Source organism: Bos javanicus, chromosome 27 (genome assembly GCF_032452875.1).
Source record: "Bos javanicus breed banteng chromosome 27, ARS-OSU_banteng_1.0, whole genome shotgun sequence".
Lineage (NCBI taxonomy): Eukaryota > Metazoa > Chordata > Mammalia > Artiodactyla > Bovidae > Bos > Bos javanicus.
This window is the reverse complement of record NC_083894.1, coordinates 17,727,208-17,755,012: the sequence shown is the minus strand read 5'-3', so window position 1 is coordinate 17,755,012 and position 27,805 is coordinate 17,727,208.

The following is a 27,805-nucleotide window of genomic DNA, read 5'->3' as shown; positions in this document are numbered from 1 at the left end:
TGCCCAGCTTCAGTAGCACCACGTGCAGACAGGGACACAAGCCCCTCAGATCAGATCAGATCAGTCGCTCAGTCGTGTCCGACTCTTTGCGACCCCATGAATAGCAGCACGCCAGGCCTCCCTGTCCATCACCAACTCCCGGAGTTCACTGAGACTCACACAAGCCCCTACCTGAAGTGAAATACAGCAGGGAGAGTGATACCTCAGGGCCAAGGCCAAGGCCCTAAGAGCTGTCATTGACTGGACAGGTACAGAATCACCAGAGCAGAAAACAAATCCACAGCTCCCAGTAAGGGCAGGGAAAAGTTTGGCAAGAGGTGAGATGAGAAGAATCCAGGGAACCTTGCATTCAGCAAGTATAAGGCAAGTAGCTCAGACAGTAAAGAATCTGCCTGCAATGCGGGAGACCTGGGTTCAATCCCTGGGCTGGGAAGATCCGTTGGAGGAGGGCATAGCAACCCACTCCAGTATTCTTGCCTGGAGAATTTGGACAGAAGAGCCTGGCGGGCTACAAAGAGTTGCAAAGAGTTGCAAAGAGTCAGACACAACTGGGCGACTAAGCACACAAGGCAAGTCCTCAGGACAAGGAGCCGGGGCTTCTTAAGGGGTGGGCGTGGCTGTGTCTGCAATGACATCATCTGCATCCCAGGTGGAGGAGAAGCAGGCCTGCCTCTCGGTGGCTGTGAAGAGCGAACCAGTGAATTCATGTCAAATCTAGAGAAACACCCTGCAAACGGATGAGTTGGTTCACAATGGGGTGGGCCACCACGGGGATGCTCTGGTAGACCCCGGGCACCCAAGAGCAAGCCTATCATGTTAGTGATTGGAGCCCTGCCCCCAGCACACCACCTGGAATCTAGCTGCTTCTCACTAATTATTGGGAGCGGAGGAGAGTAGGGGACAAAAATCAACTGGAGCCGGCTCTTAAAGGAAAGTTCAATGCGCAAAGAAGGCGGAGGGTACCCTCCAAGTGATGACTTTCCGGGGACGGGGAACACTCTGATCAGAGACTGATGGAGGGGACCCTGTGAAGACCAGGACAGCAGCAAAGGGAAAGGGACCGGGAAAGGAGAGACGGGTGCCAAGGAGAGCCGGCTCTGCAAGCCACACACGTTTGTTTGTTGCTAAATCTGTAGTTTTCCCTAATTAATCTGTTAACTCTACTGAGGGCAAAAAGCCCTATGAAGCAGTCAACCATGGAGTTTCAGCACACCTAATTATAACTCTGCTCTGGCTCGTTTTGTCCTACTCAGATTGAATGTTACCATCTACCACACTATATTTCTAAGTATTCTTGTTTGTTTTTACGAGGTACAGGTGATAAACCTGAATACCGATGCCACAGGCTTAATTAGAGAGAAAGTCTAATGACACTTTCAAGGGACGATGAAAGTACAGATTTTCAGGTTTTGCCAGGCTAATTGCCATCATCTTGAATACCGCATTTTTAAGTTTTTGAAATGTTTCTGTATGTTAAACAGTAAGAATGCAATAGTTTACAAAACAAAACTATCTTAAGGTCTTCAAGGTACACACATTTCTACACTTATCAACATAATTTTTCCTATTTTTATTATACATATCACCTAAATATTTTTTTCTTAAGAAAAATTAGTATTTTTACAAATTTAAAAGTTATTAGTGATTTGTTTTACCAAGAAATAGCTTTTTACCCTATTTTCCTATTTTATATATTCTTCCTGCAGAGTCCCTATTTCAACTAACTCTGCTATTTGAAAACACACTTGATCTAACTGGACAAACCCACCTTGTCTTCACCAAAGGTTTTTAATTCCCTCTCCCACCATACCACCTTCCTGAATGGAATTCCAAAGTGCTCTACATGTATCTCTCATTTTGCACATTATATTTGAGCTTATGCGTGTGGTTTATCTTCCCACTAAACTGGAGGTTTGTTGAAGGAGATCCATGGCCCACAAGACATTCTGGCATAGCATGCATCAAAAAAAAAAACAATATAAAACAGAAACCCTTTCAAATCAATCGAAAGAAAACAATGTTTAATAATCTATCCCTACAGATATATGATTTATATTTAGAATTCATAACTAATTTTATTTCAGTTTTCAACCTCAAAACATTAACTACATATTGACAAAGATTAATATAAGAAACTTTATTTTTTTACCCTGCCCTCTGAATATCTCTTTAGTCTCATATTCGAGGTATCTTTTTTCATAGTTTGAGCCTAAAACAGATTCGGTTTTAGAGTGATGGCATTAGAAAATAAAGTATACTTTTAATCAGACTTAAGAATAATATTTAAAATAACTGCTGTAAACCAGAAGGAGCTATTTGAAAATTTCAATAATATTGAATTATTTAATAATTTTAGGAAAAACATGTTATTACATATATTACAAAAAGATACTTACACATATATCTTTTAGTTCCTTTGGCTATTACAGGGTCGTAGACTGGTATATTATGCTATACAATGCTATGTTATGTCATGTTACAATATGTTGTATTAGGGAAGAAAGATTATCCTTAAAATGAATAGAATTCTGGTGGCTATTAGTTTTCAAACTGTAGTATAAATACAATTGCCATGCTATAATGTTGGCACACTGCTCTGGACTGTTGAAAATTGGTATATCTTCTTTTCTCCCTGGGGGAATTTAACCCATTTGCAAATACGAACATGGATATCTGTCTTCTTTAACTTTGTTTTTCCCTGGGGATCCTCCTTTAGGACTTGGAAGGACATGTCATGAGCTAGAGAAGACGTACCTTGTGAACAACAATATATTAAACTGCGAAACTAAGAGGTCATTCCAAATAAACTTCATTTCCCTCGTGATCCTGTGTTGCAAATAAATCTCAGTCAAATGGCTGCAATCTCCCTAGCCTTGAGTGAGAAAGAATGAAAACATAAGAGAAATACAACCCTGTTCTGTATTTATTCACCTGCTGCCCGCCAAGTCGCTTCAGTCGTGTCCGACTCTGTGCGACCCCATGAACGGCAGCCCACCAGGCTTCTCCGTCCATGGGATTCTCCAGGCAAGAACACTGGAGTGGGTTGCCATTTCCTTCTCCAATGCATGAAAGTGGAAAGTGAAAGTGAAGTCACTCAGTCATGTCTGACTCTTAGCGACCCCATGGACTGCAGCCCACCAGGCTCCTCCATCCATGGGATTTTCCGGGCAACAGAACTGGAGTGGGGTGCCATTGCCTTCTCCCTATTCACCTGCACCTCTACACATTAAGTCAGTCCCAGTTATAAGTATGTTTCATTTAGCTATGGAAGGCACACAATAATTTTTCTTTTTTTACTTTACTGCAAAAGTACTATCAATGCATTACATGGATATTCTTAGATTAATGAACTAGTATAAATTCATAAGGGTGTTGATATGATAAATTAACATAAATCTTTGTGAAAATTTTTATAAGTAGATGGATTTGAAATGTTCACATTGACATAACATTTTAAGTAATGCTTCCATATAACTTAACTGATAAATACAGATATAGATCCTTTTAAATAAAAGGTTTGTTGAATAGCTAGATTTATGTATGTTTTAAACAATTTTATAATAAACAGAAATAAAACAATCAAATTTGAAAAAACCTTGAGAAAAGAACCCTCCTATAAAATGGTGGGAATGTAAGTTGGTGCAGTCACTAGGGAAAATAGTATGGAGGCTCCTCAGAAAACTAAAAACAGAATTTCCATATGATCCAGCAATCCCAGTCCTGGGCATATACCTGGACAAAATTATAATTCAAAAAATACATGCACTCTTATGTTTACAGCAGCACCATTTACAACAGCCAAGACATGGAAACAGCCTAAATGTCCATAGACCAGGAGTAAATAAATGAGATGTGGTATATATATAAAAAATCAAATACTACTCAGCCATAAAAAAGAATGAAATAACGCCATTTGCAGCAACATGGATGCAAGTAGAGATTATCATACTAAGGGAAGGAAGGAAGAAACAAATGACACATGGTATCACTTTTCTGTAGAATCTAAACTACGGCACAAATGAACCTTCTATGAAATAGAAATAAACTCACAGACACAGACATCAGACTCGTGGTTGCCAAGGGGGAGGAGGGGAGACAGGGATACACTGGGAGTTTGGGGTTGGTAGATGCCAATAACTACATTTACAAGGAATTAACAACAAGGTACTCCTGTATAGCACAGGGAACGATATCCAATCTCCTGGAACAAACCATAACAGAAAATTAAAAAAAAAAAAAAAGAATGTCTATAATGTGTATAACTGAGTCACTCTGCTGTACAGCAGATATGGGCACACACTGTAAATCAACTATACTTCCAAAAACAAAATCTTGAAATCAAAAAAGAAAAACAGAATCTTGAAATCAAAATGAAAAAACCTTGAGGAAAACAATGCAGCGTTTTCAGAGAAACATGCTTGGAACTATTTAGGCACACAGAGAGATTCAATGAATTTTGTTTGCTTTTTAACTGTGGTGATGATGCTACTGTCCTAATTTAAAGCTGGAAACAATTATTACACATAATCAGTTTAACTCAAAGCTGGAACAAGTTGAAGTAATCATTAATAAGATGGCTAATTTTTCATACATTTAAATAGGGCTAGAAATGTAATCGGGCATGAATATTGGAGAAAAATAATTATCTTACTTTGCCCTATGGGATTTTAATTTTAATTTCTAGGCTTCCCAGCAACTACTACCCAGAAAGTTGCTGTTTTCCCTTTGTAGTAAAATATTTTTAAATATTAATTACAGAAAACATCCTAATATTGTTGCCTCATCCTAAAATTCTAGCACTATCGAGCAATCCACTTACCACACACAGATATGGAACAAATATCAGGATGATTTGGGAGTCTGGCCCTTTACTTCTGGCATCAAAATCTACAATCAACATGCTTTTCTTCTGCCTTAGGAAATTAACTCAGGATATTCATCCACTTTTGGTTATAAAACAGAGAAACTTACTCCTGGTAGCTGATGACAAAGTACAGTATGTTACCAAGTATGTTTCTCTTTTAAAATAACTAATAGGTCATCTCAATAGCAGTCTTTTTACTTATATATGTGAGCATTTCAGATTGGGCAAGAATTATAATTTTCAGTAATTATCAAAACCTTAATACCATCTCTGATCCACTGCTCAATCTCATTCTTGTTTCCTGTATGACTGCATTTCAACCACAAGCACTGACTGTAAAATCTCCTTCAAAATCCAAAAAGATTTTTTTTTCTCTTCCCTCTTCTTACCTCCTCTCCCCACTTCCACTCTTTCCTTCCTCCTCTGCCCCTCCTTTTTCCTCCTTTGGCTAGAAAGGATCAGTTTAGTGTTACTAGTACTGATAAAAATAAATGGATACCAGAAAAATTTCTCCAATTTATGATTATGGAGAAACCTCTTACCCTAAACTCCATAAATAAAAAATTGATGACCAAGTTAATAACTGTAACCTCACCATAATGGAAACGAGTATGAAAAAGAACCTAAGTATCCATATGAACATATGTATCTCAGTTATGTATAACTGAGTCACTTTGCTGTACAGAACACAGCACTGTAAATCAACTACAATCCCAAATATATGTCACTCTGGAAAAGGCAATATTACAGTGAAGAAGAATAGCAGTTGATGCCAAGGACTGTAGGATGCTGGAAGAGACAACCACAAAAAGGCATGGAGGAATTTTTCAGTCCCTGGAACTGTTTTACTTCTTTTCTGTGGTGGTGGTCCCACTGCTGCACACATCTGTCAAAACTGTCCTCTAAAAGGGGAGAATTTTAATATGTATGTTATATCATAATTGAAAAAATAAGATAAATAAGTATATATTAGGTAGTGATGGTTGCTAAGGAAAAAATGAATTAGGGAGGAGAGATACAAAATGCCTAACAATGTGAAATTTGAATGTGGGTGGGTGAGGAAACAGAAGACTTCACTGCAAGGATGGGAGTTTTGAGATCATCTCCTGTAACATGTCTGGCATATTTAAGGAAGAACAAGAAATTAATGTGGTTAGAACAGTGAACGAGAGACAGAGAAGCAGAGGATGAAGTCAGAGTTAAGTACAAGGGGCTCAACATCAAGGAGAAGTCAACAGGTCACAAGTCTCTGACTATTACTATGCCTAAGACAGAAAGCTATCAGAATATTTTGAGCCGAAGACCGACATGATCTAGCTTATAGTCTAATGAGATCACTCCAACTGCTGTGTTGAGAAGACAGGAGTCCACATAATAACACTGGCAAACAGGCTATTTCAATAACCCAGGCAAAAGATGGTGGCTTGGACCATAGGTAATGGTACATCTTGCTTGTATTATGGATATATCATAAATGTAAAGTCAACAGATTTCTACAAACTAGACATGGGATGAGTAAGAAAGGAGTCAAACCAACATAGGTAGAAAGATTCTTGATCTAAACAACTGAGATACAGGAATATCTTAAGTGAAATGCAGAAGTTTACAGAAGGAACCAGTGTGGAAAAGGTGTGGACATTAGCCTGGAACACTCGAGGTGAAGATGCCTGTGATATTACAAGTAGAGACATCAAGGAGGCAGACGGATATCTGAGTCTGGAATTCAGTGTGTACCCGGAACCTACTAGATACACACATTTGGGAGTCATCACAATAAAAAGATTATATTTAAAGCCATGAAAGTGTATGAGATCACCAAAGAATGGAGACAGAAAGAGAAGCGGTCCAAAGGCTGAACCTTGAGACAATATATGCATCAGAAAGTAATTATGAGAACAGATGCACCAAGAATCTAAGCACCATAAATACGTTTTCAAAAGCTGAAGAGGTAATTTAAATAAAAAACAAGAGCAAAGCTCTATGAAACCTAAACTCAATAAAAGTATTAAGAATGAAAAATATAATAGTTGAAATGAAGGACAAAATGTTTCAGATAAATATAGAACAGGATAGACATAGCTGATGAATAAATTAGTAAGCTAAAAGCTAAGTTTAGGTACTTTGCAGAGAGGAGCAGTCAAGGACGAAGAGAGGATATAACAGAAAATCTAAGAGAAATAAAGACTAGAAATAAATATGCCAACATCTAGCTTATGAAACTCTCAAAAGAGAGGAAAATAAAAATGAAGCTGAAAAATGTATAGAGAATAATAGAAAGAAATATCCAAGAATTAAAGAGAAATGGATATTTTTTTCATTATTGTCTTAAAACATAAAGTGAGAACAGTATTTATTTTAAAAAATAGAAGAAAATGTATCCAAATTAACCCAGAACAAAAATTAAGTCAGTATCAATATGATACTGGTATGGGTGTGGGGACTAGGCAATACAGGGACATGAAAAAATTCTAAGGTAATTTCTTACTAAAGATAAAAAGTGACTGATATTAATAATAAGACAATTGAGAACCAAAAGACCAAAACAAACAAACAAAAAAAAGATAAACTAACATGATTCAAAAGAAAACAAGGGTAAAAATATTAGTATCTGACAAAATAGATTTTAAAGCAAAAATAACATTTTGGAAAAAATATTAGATATATATGCATAGTAATGGGGGCTTCCTTGATGGCTCAGACAGTAAAGAATCTGCCAGCACTTCGGGAGACCTGGGTTCGATCCCTGGGTTGGGAAGATTCTCTGGAGGAGGGCGCGGCAACCCGCTCCAGTATTCTTGCCTCGAGCATCCCCATGGACAGAGGATCCTGGTGGGGTCGCAAAGAGTCAGACACAACTGAGTGACTAAGCACGTGTATAGTAACACAGAGAACAATACAACAGGTTCCTTATAATTCTGACCCTAAACACTAAGTACCTAACTATGTAGGCTCAAAGTATATCGAGAAATAATTAATCAAACTGTAAAGAAAGATTGTTTTTTTTTTTTTCTGGCCACGTGGTTGGCAGAACGCAGAATCTTAGTTACCTGACCAGGGATCAAACCCGTGCCCTCAGCAGTGAAAGCACAGAGCCCTAACCACTGGATCACCAATGAAACCCCAGGAGAGAGATCGTTAAGTCAACAACTATAGTTGGAGATTTTACAAACCTCTCCCAGGAAATGATACATCAAGCAGACAAAAAGAAACAAATATATTGAAATCTTATGAATATAATTTAAGACATGAGCTACTTAATACACTGTATGTAGAACACAGCACATTTGAACTCTCCATAAATACCAAGGAAACAATATAACATCTCATTATACATCTGGTAACCATAATTAGAATAATTTTATTTTTCTAGTCAAAATCTTGAGCCTATATTTACAGTATTACCCAATTTTAAGGAAATTACCTGGCAACAAAAATTGAATGATTTTAAAAATAGCTGTAGTTGTATCAAATCTTGAAAAAGATAATTACAGTTATCTAAAACTAATTATAAATAAGAAGATACAAAGAACACACACAACTTTAAAATAGGGGAGAGCTGATGTCCCCAGAAACATATACCTGTTTTTTATGCAAGCTGAAATTACATTTGTCTTATAGAAGAACTTCGAAATTAAAGGAAATGTTAGCACTACATTTTTTTTCCTGAGAGATGAAATAATTGTGGCAACATTTTAGCTATTGAGAAAAACACTAAATTCTAACAATGAATTTATATTTCATCCTGTCCCTTATTGAAAACGTATTGAATTTATCAATTTCATTTCATCATGCAGTTATAAATGCCATAACAACCTTATGGGGTTAATAGAAAGGAATCTTATAGGGTTAATGGCTATTGTATACTCAGCTATGGATTTTAGCAGGTCTTCCATTTTTAACTTCAGGAGAAAAAAAAAGGAAAGACACAGTTTCATAGTAGCCTGCACTCTGTCTGTTAATATTATCAGAGTTAATGTCATCCTTGAAAGGCAGTTATTAAGTTCATTGCTTTGAGTGGCACTCTGACATTTACTGCCTTGAATACTAGCTGGCATGGTTGTTAAGTTCTAGCAAACAGCTTATATCAACCTTATTTGCTGCTTCTTGAAAAGCAGATTCCAAGTGAAGCAACTTCATTAAGTATGTTTTCTTCTCCTATACCAGTTCGATTAAGAAACACAATTTTTGTTTAGGTCATATATGATCAAGTAAAACAAACACACAAAAAGCAATGGAATGACAGTAGGCAAGACAGACAAACCAGAGATTACGCATCAGCCCCAACAGAAGGACAATGAGAACAAAACACTCCATTTCTAAAAGAGCCCTCTTGTCAACTAAAAGTGATATGCAAATATGACAATCACTGTCTGCTCAATGCAATCAGAGTGCTTCAAAATATTACAAAAGAACTGTTATAATCCATCAAATTATTCATAACTACTTATACATCAGCTCTAATTTGACATTAATATTTCCCATTTGCATAAGTAATTCTAACTAGTGAAGGCCAAACCATTTAACAGGTTATTTATTAATTAAGCAATTGATTAATGACACTGGAAAACTGTGATTTAATGTTTCAGAATTCATTTATGCCTTTGTAAAAATGACGATTTCTTGTTCATGGACTCTCCTAGAGTGATGATGGTGAAACTTATGAAGTAGTCTAGTAGGTACTAGCCTTTGATTATAAAGCATCCTGTCAAATTTCACCTACTTACAATAAACATAAATTAATGGAAGAAGCTGTTTAATTTCAAATAGTCTTCAGAAAATAATAATTTTTTTCTATAATGATTCAAACCGAGACAATGTAGACCTGTGTGTCATGAGAGGATTCAGTCCTGAGAATGAGCTTCTGGTCACTGATTCTCATGATACAGAGTTACATGTGCCAGAAACCCTGAATGCCCTGAAGAGTAAGACAAACTTCCTGAAATGTACAAAATGCTGAAACAGGCGGCTAGTCTTCGATCCTTCCACCTGTGTGCCTGTCTTGCAGCTCTCAGGACTGACACTCTCATCTCTGATTGCCAGGGGTCTCACCAGGCAGCTCACACTCAGACTGCCTGCTTCCCTGACCTGAGACAACTACATTTCTTGTATTATTCAAAATGTATCTACTCAGCCTCATTCCCCCAAAACTTGGCTTAAATGTACTAATGCTAACAACATACCACTCCAATACATTTTTCTGAGTATCAAATAAGGCTTCTCCCCTAGGTTGGGCATGGAGTAAGGACTCAGATGACCAACATTCCATGAATAGCTACTCCTCTATTCAACAATGTTTTTGAACAAATATTTGATAAGTATCTACTCTGTTTCACATTGTTCCACATGTTTGGAATAGTGGGGGAATAGCAGAGAGCAAGACAGATATGGTTCCTGCACATGTAGAATAATCTCGAAATGGAGGCAGTTATTAAAAAATAATTATACAATTAGAGGCAAAGGACAATGCTAGATTTAGAAAACTTTTCTAATTAAGTGATTTTTTTCCCTGAGAATACAGAAATAAATGTAAGTTTAAAGAAGGAAATTAGTGTTCCCCAAAGTCCTAAAGCACAACCATATAAATCTCTATTAATATTTATTCAAATATATGTTATATATACAGTATATATGTAAGATACATATGTATGTGTTAGAAAATTATAAAGTTGGGATCATATTGATCAAACAACTTTGTATACTAATTTAGAAGTCATATTAGATATAATTTCTTTCAAATTCAATTAAATACCTATATAAAACATTATTTTACTAATGACACAACTCTCTGTCATTTAAGATTATCTTTTTTTTAATTGATCCCTTGGATTATTAAATTGGCTCTTTTTCTGGAATTAAACTTTTTTCTGTGATAATCTTTATGTAAATTGTTGTGTGCTCATTATTTTCTGGTAAACACTTATGCATGGCCTTAATAGGTCAAAGGATATGAAAATGATATACAGTACCAAGTATATGTAATGTATAAAGTCAAGAAAACCTTGAATAACAAAGTTCGAGAACTTACAAAACTGATAAAACTTATTTTAAAGATGAATCAAGTCGATGGGTTACTGGTCAAAGAATTACAAATCCACTACAGGGACAGGATAGAGTCCCACTCATAGATATGGATATTTGATATATGACAGCGATGGTATTGCAGGCCAGTGGGGAAAACACAGTTTTAATAAATGGACATAAATTGAAAGTCCATGGGGGAAAAAGTTAGTCTTGACTTCTTCCTCAGCCATAAACCAAAGAATACAGGACCTCAAATGTAAAAGGAGAAGTAAATAGAGTATCTCTGTGTCTGTCAGTGGGCAAAAACAGGACACAGAGCCACTATTCCTAAGAATTCAAATTTCTTTGTATTTAAGAACTTCTGTGTGTCAAAGGAAACCACTGGGTCAAAAAGCACATGACAAAGTAGAGAAAGGTACATGCAACCAACAAAACCAATAAAGGACTTATTTCCAGAGTACACAAATAATTTCCACAAACCGTAAGAAAAACAGAGACAATGTTGTATAAAATTGAGCAAAAAACATCAACTGTTAGTCACAAGGATATCCAACATCAAATCAGGGACACTTTCTTATAAGTGAAAGGGAAAGCTATTATTTATTTCACCAAAACAACTTAAACTGAAACTGCCTTGGTGAAACTGCCAACAGAGATAGGAAGAATTCTCAGCTTCACTAGGAATCAGGATGACGGTTGATTGCATGTATCCACTTGATTAGGCTAAAAGATGCCCACATAGCTATTAAACCATTACTTCCGGTGTGTCCCTGAGAGTGTTTCTGCAAGACCTTAGCACCCGCCCTCGTCAATGTGGGTGGGCATCACCCAATCCCTTGAGGTGAACTCACTCTTTCTTGAGGGGAACATCCACCTCCTCCTACCCTGGGACATCAGAGCTCCTGGTCTGCAGCTCTTCGGACTCAGACTCAATTACAGCACCACATTCCCTAGTTCTCCAGCTTGCAAACAGCTGGCTGACTGTGTGACTCAGCCTCCATAATCACGTGAGCTGACTCTCATAATAAAGCTCTTACATATATTCCATTGGTTCTATTTCTCTGAAAAACTCTAATACAATCATTTAAACATCAACCAAGGCCACAATGAAGCACCATTACCCAGCACGGCTAAAACTAAACAAACAAGCACAAAGAGAAGAGCTAACTGTTTATAATACTTTGGAAAACTGTATGACATTATTTAGAAAGTAAAACGCATTTCTTAGGGTTCACTGGTTCTAGTCTTAGGGATATGTTCAAGTGAGCTATGTACTAATGTGAACCAAAAGACGTGCAAAAACTTGTTCCTAACAGCATTATTCACGCTAATTAAAAACAAGGAGAAAGCCCAATGTCTATCAACAGTAGTATCAATAATATGTTTTTGTATACCCAACAGACTATTATTCAACAATGAAAATAAATCACTGCCAAAGATGAACCTCAAAAACACAGCATTAAGCAAAAGCAGCCAGCGTAAAAAGAAAGCGTATTGTTATATCCCACTGACATGAAGTTCTGAAACAGCAAAAACCAATCTCCCCTGGTAGAAATCAGGACAGAGGTTGCCAGTGGGGAGGTAGGGAGGAGTGAAGTACAGTGACAGCAAGAGGGGGCTCAGGGCCACTTCAAAGAGACTGCTGATGTTCCATTTCTTCATCTGGCTGCTGATTGCTTGGGTGACCATTTTTGATCATTCAGCACACTGCAAATTTCATGAATTGCCCCTTTTGTTATATTTGCACACTTTGATAAGACTCACGTCCATGTAAACACTACCATACTTAAAATGGATAAGCAACAAGGACCTGCTGTAGAGCACGGGACATTCTGCTCAACCTTACGCGTCAGCCTAGACGGGCGGTGAGTTTGGGGGAGAACAGATTCATGTATATGTACGGCTGAGTCACTTCACTGTGCAGCTGACACCGTGGCTCTACTGTTAAACAGTTAGACTCCAATAAAAAGTAAAAAGTTCAAAAAAGACTCTAATGTTTAATAATTACACCAGATTCCTCTCAAGATAACATGGAAGAAAATTATGCATAGTGTCTACAGAAACACAAATGAAACTGATTAAATGTTCAACGAATTCTCACAATATAAACAATAATTCAAGTAGAAAAATTTCTCAGGAGCCTGAACAACTTGAGTTACCTAGAGACTTGCTAACAGTTTCGTTATAGATGTAGAGTCCTGGTTTCACATGGGAAAAAAAAAATCCATAAATGTAGATATAAAATAACTCCAAAAGATATTAAATGCACAATTTAATATGAGAGTGCTATTGTTCTAGTTGACTAAGCCTAAGGAGCAATGTCATATAAAACAAATGCTTGTCAGGAATATATGTTTATTAAAATATATAAATTCTCCATTATTCCAAAATTGTCTGTGCCTTTATTGGTATGAGAAGTGGAAAAGGATCATCAACTGTAAAACTTGACCTTGTCATTGTAAATATCAGCGCTCCCTCACTTGTCATTTCAGTTTTATTTATGACTGTCAGCACTGGAAAGGCAAGCAACCTGCATTCTTCGTCTGCTACAAGCATCACTGAGAAAACAAAACCAAATGAATGAAAACAACTCCGAAGCCACAGTGCTTGATTACAAATACCAAGTAATAATGGTATTTACTTCTGAGCGATCTCAGAGCTGGCGGTTGTGAAGAAAGTGATCTAGAGAGAAATTTACAAGTAGAAATATTAACATAAAAGTGAAAGCATATAACTGTTGAATGTCATTTTGCCATAGATGCTTTGACCTATGTATGCTGAGTGAACACTAGTTTCCAGTCCCACAATTAGGTGAGAAGTCACTTATCTATTATTTTGGTAGAACTGACTTGTGAAATCCCCAAATCACACATTGTTATATCAAAAGCTGTTTTGGAGCGCTTCTAACCCAATCTCCAATAAAAGACAGAAATCCACAATACATGCCCATTCAGCCTTCCTTATGAAGTCAAAATATGGTCCAGGAAATTCTTATGGAAAGCTTTCATGCATGAACAAGTTGTGACAACAGGAACCTAGAATATTAAGAAAATACTCTGATAATTCAAGCCAAAAATTATTTTTCCTCACTTGGCTATAGATTTCATTTAATAAAGCTTTTTCCTGATACCTATTATTATCTTCATTTTTCTTTGTAGTTGGTTTTGGTAGGAAGTTTTTGCTCTCATATCTTTAAACGTAAGAGTAGTACACATATTCCTAACGAGACAGTTGTATTCATTTCTGTAAAAGAACTAATATATTTTCCCTCTGATCACATGAATTATGTAAATATAATTTTGTTTTGGCTAGAAGGAATCTGAGAAAAGTACCCTGGGTGTGATTAGAATATTTTGAATCATTTATATACAGGGTATAAAACAAAATTGTGCTAAGCTTGGTATTATCCTATGAAATCCAGGCATGTCATGTCCCCCAATGGTAATGAGCCTCAGTCAACCAGACTCGGAAAATACATTCATGAAGAACTGTGCGAGACTCATGTTGTTGCTATTAGGATAGACAACACACTGTGCTGGAGGATGGGACCACCCTTGGGACAGACAGGGTGTCAACACTGGGGAGGAGAAGAGAATGTGAAACACAGTCCTTAGACCGAGATGAGAAAAGCATCCTTCTCCCTTAGGACTTATGACTCTTTTTGACCTGAATTCAAGAATCTAAGGCATAGAAATTTCTGAGTCATTCCCATTGGTGAATAGGAGCTGCTCTGACCACCGGAAGTGAGGCTGAGAGCTGGTCTACAAGGGATTTTGTGATTATCCTGAACCTCCATGATAGCTATTAGTCTTTGTGTGTAATTCCCTTTTAATCGAAAAACTTGAAACAATTTTATTTTATGCTTTCCTCTCGACCTCATTGTACTGTGAGCAACTAAGGTAAAACAGGTCCCATTCTTTAGATGGAAGATGGAGAACCCACGACCCCTATGGCACAGGAGAAGGACATCCATGCCCACCGAAGCAGCTGCAAGGCCAGCCATCGGGGGGGTGGTGAGACAAATGGAGAACTTGGGGAAGCTTCCCAGGCAACATGAAGCAAACTCTGGAGACCTCTTGGAAATGCTGAGGGTCACTCTGAAATAATGCAATTTCCAAAAATGAGGCCAGTGGCACCTCATACTACCACATGTGTGAGCGTGCATGCTAAGTTGCTTCAGTTGTGTCTCTCTGTGACCCGTCCTCCGTCCATGGGATTCTCCGGCAAGAATACCACAGTGGGCTGCCGTTTCCTTCTCCAGGGGATCTTCCCAACCCAGGGATTGGAACCCACATCTCTTGTGTCTCCTGCATTGGCATATGAATTCTTTACCACTGGCACTACCTTGGATATTAAAGGTAAATGTGGATTTTTTTAAGCACAAGCTGGCGAAATCTGAGATTTAGGGATTATAGTAAATTTGAACATTAGATGGAAATGATGGCTAATGTGTGAAGATTTAGAGCCTGTATTTTAAAAATTTTTGATTTTTTGGTATACTTTAAATTTATTTCTGTTTCTACTCTTTTATGACTTAATATTTTGTTGTCTGTGTTCTTGTTACAAAATGCTTGTGCAGACACGGGGAAAAATGAGGCAGGAAATTGTTAAAAATAACAATTTTAAATAAGCCTCCCAAAAAAGTATCACTTTATGATTTTCATTTTAAATGCATTAGCTTTTTATCTGGCAGTGTGACCTAAGGAAATACACTTCCTATTACTGTGGTTTAGTTTCTTTCTCTGAAACATGAGGGAGTTGAGCTGGATACTGTGAGGTGCCTTCCACTACCGGGATTCAACACTCATGTAACTTAGTATAATATCCTGAAAACATTTTCTATGAATGAAGGATTTCGTTCTTGAAATTTTATAACGCAAAACTATTGATTGAAACTCTAGGGGCTGTGATATCCTTTTAAAATAGCTAAATAGGAACACTATGACCGTTTTCTGAGAGAAACATGAAGAGCTGGAAATTTGTAGTCCTAGCAATGAGAAAGATAAAATGGGTTTCACACTATATTTCCCTTAGTTCAGGAATCACATGACGTTCATATGAATGCAGTACAGAAAGCCTGCGGATAAATACCAATAGCGTGTGTCTATGAGACAAGGTGCAAGTAAACAAAAGAACTAGATCTTGAGGCTGAACTAGATAATAACCTCCTCCTATGTATTCACACACAGAACAATCAAATGGAGAAGTAACATAAATCAAGGGAAGAAATAACATACAATCTAAACTGGAGTAACTTTTGCCTCATACTTCAGGCATGCAAGGGATGTTTTATTGGAATATCTTTGTAATTATTTCTGTTCATGCCTTCACATTGAACTTATGCATTATCTTGTCACTTCATTCAATCAACGGACAGGTACTGACCTTAAATATGTGCCTGGAAATCAGCTTAAGGAAGCAAGCATAAGCAAATTTCTCTTCAATCTAAACACTGCAATATTCTTCAGTGATTCTTCCAGTTAAAGATGATGCTCATATATTGGTTTAATAAGGAGGTAACAACCAATTGAATTAGACTTCCCAATTAAGCTATGGGATTGGAGCTATAGCTTATGAGCCTAATCCTGATAATAACCATTACTCTCCTAGACAAGGCAATATTCCAGCCTTGTTGCAGCCTGAATTTCTTATCTAGCAAGCAGAACCTCCAATAATAATCCTAGGATGCTTTCCAACTTTTCTGGAGTAGAGATGTAAACCATGAATAAATCTGACCTTCAATGTTAAACCAAGAGTTTTCAATCCTCATGGGCAGCTAACTAGTTACATAAAATAAGAGGAAATCTGTCAGAAGAATCATCACATTGAGGTCACAGTCATCTGCACACATTACTCATTCTTCCCATTTTTTCTAATATGCCTCCCTCACCATTTCTGAGAAATTATGTGCTTATTTAATTTATACGCAGAGATCAGTTCAGCATAGTGTATCATGCAAAATGCCGGGCTGGATAAAGCACAAGCTGGAATCAAGACTGCTGGGAGAAATATCAATAACCTCAGATATGCCAATGACACCACCCTTATAGCAGAAAGTGAAGAGGAAGTAAAGAGCCTCTTGATGAAGGTGAAAGAGGAGAGTGGAAAAGCTGGTTTAAAACTCAACATTCAAATAATTAAGATCATGGCATCCAGTCCCATCACTTCATGGCAAATAGATGGGGAAACAATGGAAACAGTGACAAACTTCATTTCTTGGGCTCAAAATCACTGCAGATGGTGACTGCAACCATGAAATTAAAAGATGCTTGCTCCTTGGAAGAAAAGCTATGACAAACCTAGATAGCATATTCAAAAGCAGAGACATTATTTTGCCAACAAAGGTCCGTCTAGTCAAAGCTATGGTTTTTCCAGTGGTCATGTATGGATGTGAGAGGTGGACCATAAATAAAGCTGAACACCGAAGAACTGTTTTGAACTGTGGCGTTGGAGAAGACTCTTGAGAGTCTCTTGGACTGCAAGGAGATCCACCCAGTCCATCCTAAAGGAAATCAGTCCTAAATATTCATTGGAAGGACTGATGCTGAAGCTCCAATACTTTGGCCACCTGATGCAAAGACCTGACTCATTAGAAAAGACCCTGATGCTGGGAAAGATTGAAGGCAGGAGGAGAAGGGGACATCAGAGGACAGATGGTTGGGTGGCATCACTGACTCAATAGACATGAGTTTAAGCAAGTTCCGGGAGATGATGAAGGACAGGGAAGGCTGGCATGCTATAATCCATGGGGTCAGGGAAGCCTGGTACGTTGCAGTCCATGGGGTCGCAAAGGGTCAGACATGACTGAGTGAATGAACAACAACAACAACAACATGTGATTATCCAAACAGAATGTGCTTTTACCTAAAAAGGGGTGATTTTTGTAACTGCAAGAAAGTTGCATTTTCTGAGTTATAACAAAATTGTTACACAGTTTATGTATACTTTAAATTCTTTTTTTCAGGTAATGGGGTCTGTTAATGAGCTGAACTATGTCCTCCAAAAAAATACGTTGGAAGTCCTTAACCACCAGCCTGGCAGAATGTTTTTATTTGGAAGGAATGATGCTGAAGCTGAAACTCCAGTACTTTGGCCACCTCATGCGAAGAGCTGACTCATTGGAAAAGACTCTGATGCTGGGAGGGATTGGGGGCAGGAGGAGAAGGGGATGACAGAGGATGAGATGGCTGGATGGCATCACCGACTCGATGGACGTGAGTCTGAGTGAACTCTGGGAGTTGGTGATGGACAGGGAGGCCTGGCGTGCTGTGACTCATGGGGTCGCAAAGAGTCGGACACAACTGAGCGACTGAACTGACTGACTAACGGTTGCTGCAGACGTAATTAGTTAAGAAAAGGTCATACTGGAGAAGGGGAGGACCGTAATCCAAACTGACTGCTGTTCCTATGGGAAGACAAGCCAAACAGCAAGGAGGCCATGTGATGACAGGGAGGAGATGAGAATGACGCAGCTAGAGAGGCTCAAGAGGGAGGGGATGTATGTACATGTAGAGCTGATTCATGCTGTGTACAGCAGAAATTAACACAACATTGTAAAGCAATTATACTACAATAAAAAAATCAATAAAAGTGGAAAAAAAAAAAAAAAGAATGACACAGCTACAAGCCAAGGAGCACCAGCAGAAGTTGGGAAGAAACAAGGAAGGCTTCTACCCAGAGTCTCTGAGGCAGCACGGTCCTGCCGACACCTTGGGTCTCTAGACTTTCTAACACTGGGACCAAAAAAATTCTGTTGTTTTACGCCACCCAGGCTGTGGTACTTTGAGAGAGAAGTCCGAGGCAACTAATACAGGGACTCACAAGGAAGAGCAGATGTGATCTCGAGACAGAACTTTCTGTGTGTGAGCTAAGCTTGGGTAAAATAGAGATTCTTCTGCCACTAAAGAGAATCTAAAGTTTATCCAGCCCTTACCCTCTACCTAGCATTGCTCTCGGCACTTTATAAATATTATTTTATTTAAGACCAAGTATCACCTAATAGGGGCTTCCCCAGTGGCTCAGTGGTAAAGAATCCAAGTGCAATGCAGGAGATGCGGAAACATGGGTTCGATCCCCGGGTTGGAAAGATCCCCTGGAGGAGGAAATTGCAACCCATTCCAGAATTGTTGACAGGATAATCCCACGGACAGAGGTGGGCTACAATACAGTCCACTTAGTACTTCATCCACATGAATTAGGTACTACCTAATTAGGTACTACCCCAAAGAAGAGACAAAGTTGGCACTAATTCTGTTTAAATAATATTCCTTTTAAGGAATGTATTATTCTGCTCTACAGATTCTTTCAGGGGAATAATGCAGATCTTATACCATTATGCAACTTTCATTGTATTAAGTACTAGAACTTTAAAATATTTAATTTCAATGAGAAAAAAAGTTGACAATCATCCCTGTCTTCAAAAATTATATCAAAATTAAATCTATAGGAGAAAGAACAATACAGACCTCTCTTCTGTTATATTAATGTAACTGTGCTAATAATCATTATATATAATAACTGCACTGGCTCAAATATTACTCTGTGATATAAAAAAAGCCTTTAAAAACCATTATATTTAAAACAAGTATCTGACTTCGGTGGATAGGTTAAAAAATACACTAAAATTAAACATTTTAAAACTTCTGTGAAATTATAGACAATGCTAGACTATAATTATTTTAGAAAATATTTCAATTTTTTGGTTGTCAGTAAGTACTGTCAGTAAGTTTTACTCTTATGTTCTACCTTTTTTTTTCACTCTTTGTTCATAAAGTATTTCAAAACAACTGCAAAATGCTACTGACTAACAAAAGCCCTCAGAAACTTACAACACCCATATATCAAAACACTGCATGGAAAATCAGTGAATCTCTAAATTCCTCCAGACATATGGTTTACAATGAAGTAGTTTATTGCTGAATAAACATTAATCTCCAACAGAGGCAGCAAGTACTGCTTCTCCACCTCTAGATTTTTCTAATTCATATTCTTCAGCTGAAAGCAAACACATCAGTTTGAATTTGCTTTATTCCTATATACCCTCATTTCAAAATATCAAGAGCTTCCATCCCTTGGCAAGCCATAAAGCCCTGCAATTGATTTTAATCATTATTATTCTTTATTATCAATTTGGACACTCTATCAAAATCAACACAGTGGGCTTTATAATTTAACTGCTTAATAATAAACATAAAGTAATACAAACCTATACCCCGAGTTTTACATCCGCAAATTTATTGTGCATTTGTATATTGTAATTCTTCTTTTGCTCTAAAGCAGAATACACTTATAGAATAATAAAGTTTTATAATTAATACATAATTAAGCAGATAATACACTGTTATACAACCATATAATGTGCTTCCAAAATCTAAAACATAGTCATCTCTAAAAGAAAGCTAAATCTGTAACAACTAAAAGATACAAAACATCTATATGTGGAAAAGTTCCATAATGATACAAATAAACAGGAAGTCTGTGGGAACAGGAAGGGACTGTGGGGGTTAGGAATTGGTGTAAAGACACAAGACCACATGGTCTTATCCCTTGATCTTTACCAGTGTTATGGAGTCACCAATACCCATCCCTGTCAAGCCAAAGAAGACTCCAAGGATGCACTTTTTTCCCAAGCTGCACAGCTCAGAGGACTGAGGACTAGAGGTTTTGCACACACAAATATATTAGCTCATGCACTTAATAGACAAATATTGACTGTTGAGCATCAATTACACCAAAATCAAAAAGATACAGTTGCTACTTTTAGAAGGTCACTTACAAGTAACAGAGTGTATAAGTGGCACTGTTTGAGGCATGTATTAGTCTTCTATTGCTGAAAATAACAAACTGCCCTCAATTTAGCAGCTTAAAACAACACACATATATTATCTCACTGTTGCTATTTATCAGGAATATGGGCATGGCTTAGCTGTGCCCTTGCTTCTGGGTCTCTCACAAGGCCGCAGTCAAAATGTTGGTACCACTTGAATCTCGCTGCCACCTCCCTCCCCATCCCACGCCTCTAGACTGATACAGAGCCCCTGTTTGAGTCTCCTGAGACATACAGCAAATTTCCATTGCCTATCTATTTTACATATGGTAATGTAAGTTTCCATGTTACTCTCTATATACATCTCACAGGGGATATATGTGTATACCTATGGCTGATTCATGTTGAGATTTGACAGAAAGCAACAAAATTGTGTAAAGCAGTTATTCTCAAATTAAAAAATTAATAATTTTTTTTTAAAAAATGTTGGCCCAGAGTTTGTGGTTCCATCTGAAGGTTCAACTAGTGAAGGATCTTATTCCACCACGGTTTCGGGAGTTTTGGGCAGCCATAATTTTCTGTAGGCTGTCAGGCTGGGGGATGCAGTTCCCTACTGGCTGTTGGCCAGAAGTCAGCCTCAGTTCCTTGCCGTGAGCTTCTCCCACATGGCAGCTTTCTTCATCAAAACGTGCATGCCAAGAAGGCAGCAGAGACAGCCTTCCAGTAAATTGGAAATCAGAGACTTTATAATCTAATCACATAAATATCATTCCATCTATTTTGCTATATTCTGGTGTATGATAGTATATTATCTGTATGTCAAGTTACTCAGACATTCATACACATGCATCCATTCTTTCCCAAACTCCCCTCCCATCCAGGCTGCCACATAACACTGAGCAGAGTTCTCTGTGCTATACAGTAGGTCCGTGTGGGTTATCCATTTGAATATAACAGCGTGTACATGTCCATCCCAAACTCCCTAACTGTCCTTTCTCCTCCTCCTCCCCCCCAACCAAAAGTTTGTTCTCTAAGGCTGTGAGTAAAGAACTTCTTTTGTAAAGAAGTTCATTTGTATCATTTCCAGAAAAGATAACTTTTGATGAGATGAAATAGTGAAAGAAATTTCACAATATGAGTTCATGGTGGGAAAATCAACCTAGAGAATGCCATATGGAGAGGAAGGGAGAGAGGACGAGTGGTCATCTGAAACCTTCACTGTTTATTACCCTAAGATACCAAGGATAAAATAGGTAACAATAAGGCTACTCTCATTACCAACTTAGTAATGGTCTCTAAATATTTCACAGCCAGACCACTATGGCTAGTGCTGGTGATCGATAAGAAAACTTCAGAACAGTGGAGAACTCTTCTCTGCAGATCCTAATATACACTTACAAGCTTAGGGAAAGAGAAGTTGTATCCGCATTTTAAGAAGAATAGAAAGGCCTACCATAATTTATCAAGTTTAAATGAAGCTATGTTTCTTTGTCCTCCGTGCTGTCAATCAATCATACAGGCTGTGGCAGAGATTAGTAAGTGACCTTCAGGAATCTGTGCTTTCATGTTTCTGTGTTTCTTCCTATGCAATCAACAGATGACATTTTCCCAGCCGCCCTAGCTGATAGGAGTTCTGGACGGTGAAATTTGCATGCAGGCGACATGCTGCACCTGCAGGCTTGACCCACAAAACTCTCATTCATAGTCTTGCATGCTCTTCTTCTCTTCCAAGATACCAGGAAATAAGGCGACTATGACGATCTTGGAAGCTGTGTGGGGAAGATGACAGTCTCTTCTGAACCGGGTCACTAAACAGCTATAATATGGAAGACAGCCTCCCTGTTGATTGGTTCCCATCCAATACCACTCCATGAGCATTAAATAAACGGTTATTGTGTGGGGAGTTTTGTTGTTATACAAGCTAGCATTACTCCTACTACTCTATGCACACAACTATGGAGGGATTTGGATCAGAAGTATATAAACTTAGAATAATATCTCCCAGCTACCCCAAATCAGCCCCTTATTGTGAAGTTTATTAATGATTTGAATTAGCTTATATGGATACTATTTACTCAGAAAAGTAATTATCATCAGATTGTTACTTCAAGAAAGTATATCAACACATGTACACCCGTGGCAGATTCATGTCAAAGTACGGCAAAACCAATACAATATTGTAAAGTAAAAAAAAAAAGAAGAAGAACTTAAAAAAAATAAAGTATGCACAAAAAGAAAGTATATCAAATACTTTAATATGTGTAACAAACAATACCATTGCGTGTTAAATATTTTAAAGACCCAGAAAGAGAAATGAAAATTTCTCTCGTCACTTTTCTGCCACGTTGTTGGGGAGGGGGTCATCAGAGGAGAGGTGAGACTGCTAGTGGTATTCTCTAATTATATGAATTTAGGAACAGTAATCTCACAGTATATTACAGCAACAACAATAAAAACTCTTAAAACTAGAATTAATTTTTTATTGCCAAGTAGACACTCTCTGTAAACTGGGTTTATAATGGAATTACTGGCAAACTTCTAACCATAAATGGCACAAATGGAAAGACTGCAGCCATTTTAAATGAGTTTTTTTGTTTGAGATCTGTCAAAATAACAATTGGCTGATTTTAATTTGACTGGTTGGTTTCTACACTAATGCTTTATTAAATATTCAAAATCTGTGGTTCAAGCTAATTTCCTATCACTTCCTAAGATTTTTAAACATTCAATGTTGTTAATCTTTTGAAAGGGCTTTTGTCACAGTAGATAATCAAGGAAGAAAGAAAAATGCAGAAATGAGCTTCCCACTGAGTTATTTACTTGGAATAAGTGTATCCTATAAAACGCTTGACCTAAAGCATTTAACTATAACAACCCCAGAGACAATAAAACATGGGTTACACAGAGAATTCATCAAAATTTTATAGGAACTCTACAGAAAGAAAAAAATTTTAACTCAGTAATAACCTGAAAGCTATACAGTCATACTATTAAAACCAAAATATGAAAACTGAAGAGATATTAAATCAAAACTTTGATAATTGTACTTATTACTGGAGAAATAAATGAAGCTAAAATACAATTTAATAGTATACTTTTTAATAGCATTTCCCAGCCTGCAAATTGTGTATCATTTTATTTGCACTCTGAAGGTAAAATCTGAGTTATTACTACTTTACAGACAGATAAAATTAACTAATGGTTTCTTTAAAATACCGTTGACATCACAAAATAATAATTTGGAATGCTTCAGGTCACTTACTCTCTGATTTATCTGAAGAACAAAAATAAGTAGTGTTTTTCATCCTAAATTACAAAGCATAATTTTATGGTTCATTTTAAAGCACATACGTATTTATGAAAGTTTTGAAGAGATTAAGGAATTTTGCCAACTTCTCTCAATTGGTTCAACTAAAGTCAGTCTTTCTGGTTGCTGAAAGTGAAAGTGACGTCGCTCAGTTGTGTCCGACTCTTTGTGATCCCATGGACGGTAACCTACCAGGCTCCGCCGTCCATGGGATTCTCCAGGCAAGAATACTGGAGCAGGCTGCCATTTCCTTCTCCAGGGGATCTTCCCAACCCAGGGATCGAACCCAGGTCTCCTGCACTGTAGACAGACGCTTTACCGTCTGAGCCACACTAACAGCTTGCTATGATAAAATACTTTTGTCTCTTCAATGTACTGTCTCAATCAAATTACTCATTAATGTCTCTATATCAGTTAATCAAAAAACTGCAGTTACCTCCGATTAACAGGCACTTAATTCTTCTAGGTGCGGTGACTACAGTGGACTAGCTATCTCTCTTGCCCTCCTAAGGCTTAGAGTCCAGAAGGGAACATGTACATTTTCCTTTTTTCTCCTCTGTGGAAAATCATTTATTTTAGAAATAAACTGCAAATACATGTGTTATGACTACAGAAGACAGACAAGGATTGCTAAAGTTTAATTTGTATCCTATTCTGTGCTTAGGACCAGAGAATAACGACACTGTTACTCTTCTCACTGTTCTCAATCTGACATCGCATCAGTGCAGATTTATCAGCCTCAATTTATCACCTCAAGATGATAAAAAATATTATTTTCCTGGACATCGTGATGATGTTTGGGGAATTTATCAGCTTTTATGTTTTAATTTCTATTTATATATTTTATTGAAGTATAGTCAATTTATAGTGTTATGTCCCTTTCTGCTGTATAGCAAAATGACTTAGCTATAGTTTGGGGCACTATATCATGTTCGAATCTTCTGCGACCCCTTGGACTGTAGCCCACCTGGCTCCTCTGTCCATAGGATTCTCCAGGCAAGGATACTGGAGAGGGTTGCCATTTCCTTCTCCAAGGCACATTTTCTAAAGCAGATGTTGGTGGCACCTCTGTGACCAGGCAACAAGACACAGTTAATTTCCCCTACAGCATATCCTATTTATAATGTGAGTCACTGTGATATTCATCATCACTGAGCAACTGAGTAGTTAATACTCAAGTTCTTGGCTTATGGCTGTAAGGACCATTCAGTTTAACTCTGGGTGAACTAAAAATACGTGGTAAAAACTTCACCTCTTCAAGTGATATATATCTCCCACTCATAAAAGAGGGCATTTTCTCTTACCCTCCCCCTCCCATCCTTCCAGCTAGATCCATGTCTGTGCATCTGTATGAGGACTCGGTCCTGTGATCATTCACTAATTCATTCGGTCATTCTTTCAGCTAATACATCCTGGGCACCTACTATATACTGGAGTCTACCACAGGTGCTGAGGATAAAGTGACAAAACGCTGAACAAAACAGAAGAAAAATCCTGTTACTGAGGAGCTCATATTCAGAGAACAAACATCTCAAATAGGCAAAATAAATGGTATTTGAAGTTTCCCTGGTGATTCAGATGGTAGAGAATCTGCCTGCAATGCAAGAGACACAGGTTCAATCTCTGGTCAAAAAGATCCCCTGCAGAAGGGAATGGCTGCCCACTCCAGTATTCTTGCCTGGAGAATCCCATGGACAGAGGAGCCTGGGGGGATACAGTGTACGGAGTCACAAAGCATCCGACATGACTGAGCGACTAACACTCATGGTATTTGAGTGATTCTATCTAGTATGGATGTAAGGTGCCAAGAAGAACGAGCAGAGGTAGGAAATGTGAACGGCAGCAAATGGGAGGCAGGGCGGACTGGAATTTCGAACAGAGAGTAGAGATGATCCCCCCAAGAGGGGTGTGATTTGTGTTAGTAAAGACTTGAAATAAAGACATGAAGGCTAATGTTGTGTCCCCTTGACTGGGTCAATGGATGACCAGATATGTGGGGAAACATTTTGGGGTGTGTCTGTGAGGGGGCTTCTGGAAGAGACTGGCATTTGATTTGGGGATCTGAGTAGATCTGTCCCCAAGGGGAATGGGCATGAGTCTATCCACTGAGTGTCCAAATGAAACAGACAGGTAAAGGAAACTGAATTCACTCTCCCTACTGCAGCTGCAACATCATCCACCTTCTCCTGCCCTTGGACTTCAGTGCTCCTGGCATGTGGGCTTTTGGATTAGGACTTGTATCACTGGCTCTCAATTGTGAGGCCTCAGACTCAGAATAAATTACAAAACTGGCCTCCTTGGTTCTCCAGCTACTAGCTGAAAAATCATGGTACTGATTGGCTGGCTTCCATAAACGCAGGAGCCAATTCCCATAATAAATCTTTCTACCTCTCTACATATATGTCTCCATCCTCTGGAGAACTCTGGCTAATACTGAAGTATTTTCCTCAAGTAAACATGATTAAAGCAGGAAATTCACCACTAACTGGGTCCCCACGATGGACGTACCCTCCTTGGCGGCAGAGCCACTGCCATGCTCCACAAGCCCTCCAGCCCCCTCTCCCGAGCGGGGCCTTCCATCCCTATGACCAGTGCTGGATACTTCTCCTACCATGCATCCCAGCTCTTCTCAAGACCCCACGATACTTAACAAGTGCTAATATCTTACAACGTTCCAGGCACTGTTCTAAACATACGGCGTATACAACATACTTAGTCCTTATAACAGCCCTCTGAAGTAGGACAGTTCTCTCTTTACAGACGTAGAAATTGAGATTAGACACCTCAAGTAAGGTCACTCATCAAGGGACTTCCCTGGTGGCCCAGTGGCTGGAACTCCAAGCTCCCAGTGCAGGGGGCCCAGCTTTGATTCCTGGTTGGGGAACTAAGATCCCACATGCTGCAACTAAGACCCAGCACAGCCAAATAAAATTTTTTTTTTAAGTCACTCATTAAAGAAGAGGCAGAGCTGGCCTTGTAATCAGTCAACTAGCTGGACTCTGAGTTCTACACTGTTGTCCTTCCATGTAGGAATGATCTGGTAGGAGGCACTGGCCTCTGCCCTTTATCCTCATTGCTGACTCCCATCACAGTGCTCTCCTAGGAACCACATGGCTGTCTAAACCTGCGGTCCTCACCCAACTTCCAACCTAGTATCTTGGTTCCATAAACATGAAGATCTGCACAGCCAGCCTGACCCTGGAGTCTAAATGGCGTGCCTGACTGTATGCAGCTGGACAGGCTTCCTCCTGACTGAATCTCTCTTTCCGATAGTTCCTGGAACAAGGCACAGACCACAGTGACCTCTGGATGCAAGAATTGGCTGCCTTGTTGAATCACCAGAGCCAGGCCCTAGAGCTGGATCCCATTTCTCTACTTAATGATTGTGGAGAGAGTAGAAGAGCAAGGGTGTGGTAGAGAGTGCTGAGCTTTCTGAAATAGGGCTAGAAGAACAGAGGGCTAACATCAACACAAGCTAAAGGTGGCTGCACACTGCCGGTTACTCGGCACTGCTCTAAGAGCTTTACATTGAACTCAGAACTTTACATGGCATCATCGACTCAAAGGACGTGAGCTTGGGCAAACTCCGGGAGATGGTGAAGGACAGGGAAGCCTGGCATGCTGCAGTCCATGGGGTCACAAAGAGTCGGGCATGACTGAGCAACTGAACAACACTGAACTCATTGAAAGGGAGATATTCTCCTTCCCCAGCCATCTTCACGTGGGCCATCTTAGGTCTCAGCTTAAAAGAGCTTTCCTCGTGAGGGAGATTCTGAGGTGGGAGAAGGAGGAGTCTCAGGCGCTCTGAGCTGCTTCGAAACGTGAATGGAGTTAGGAGAAAGAAAAA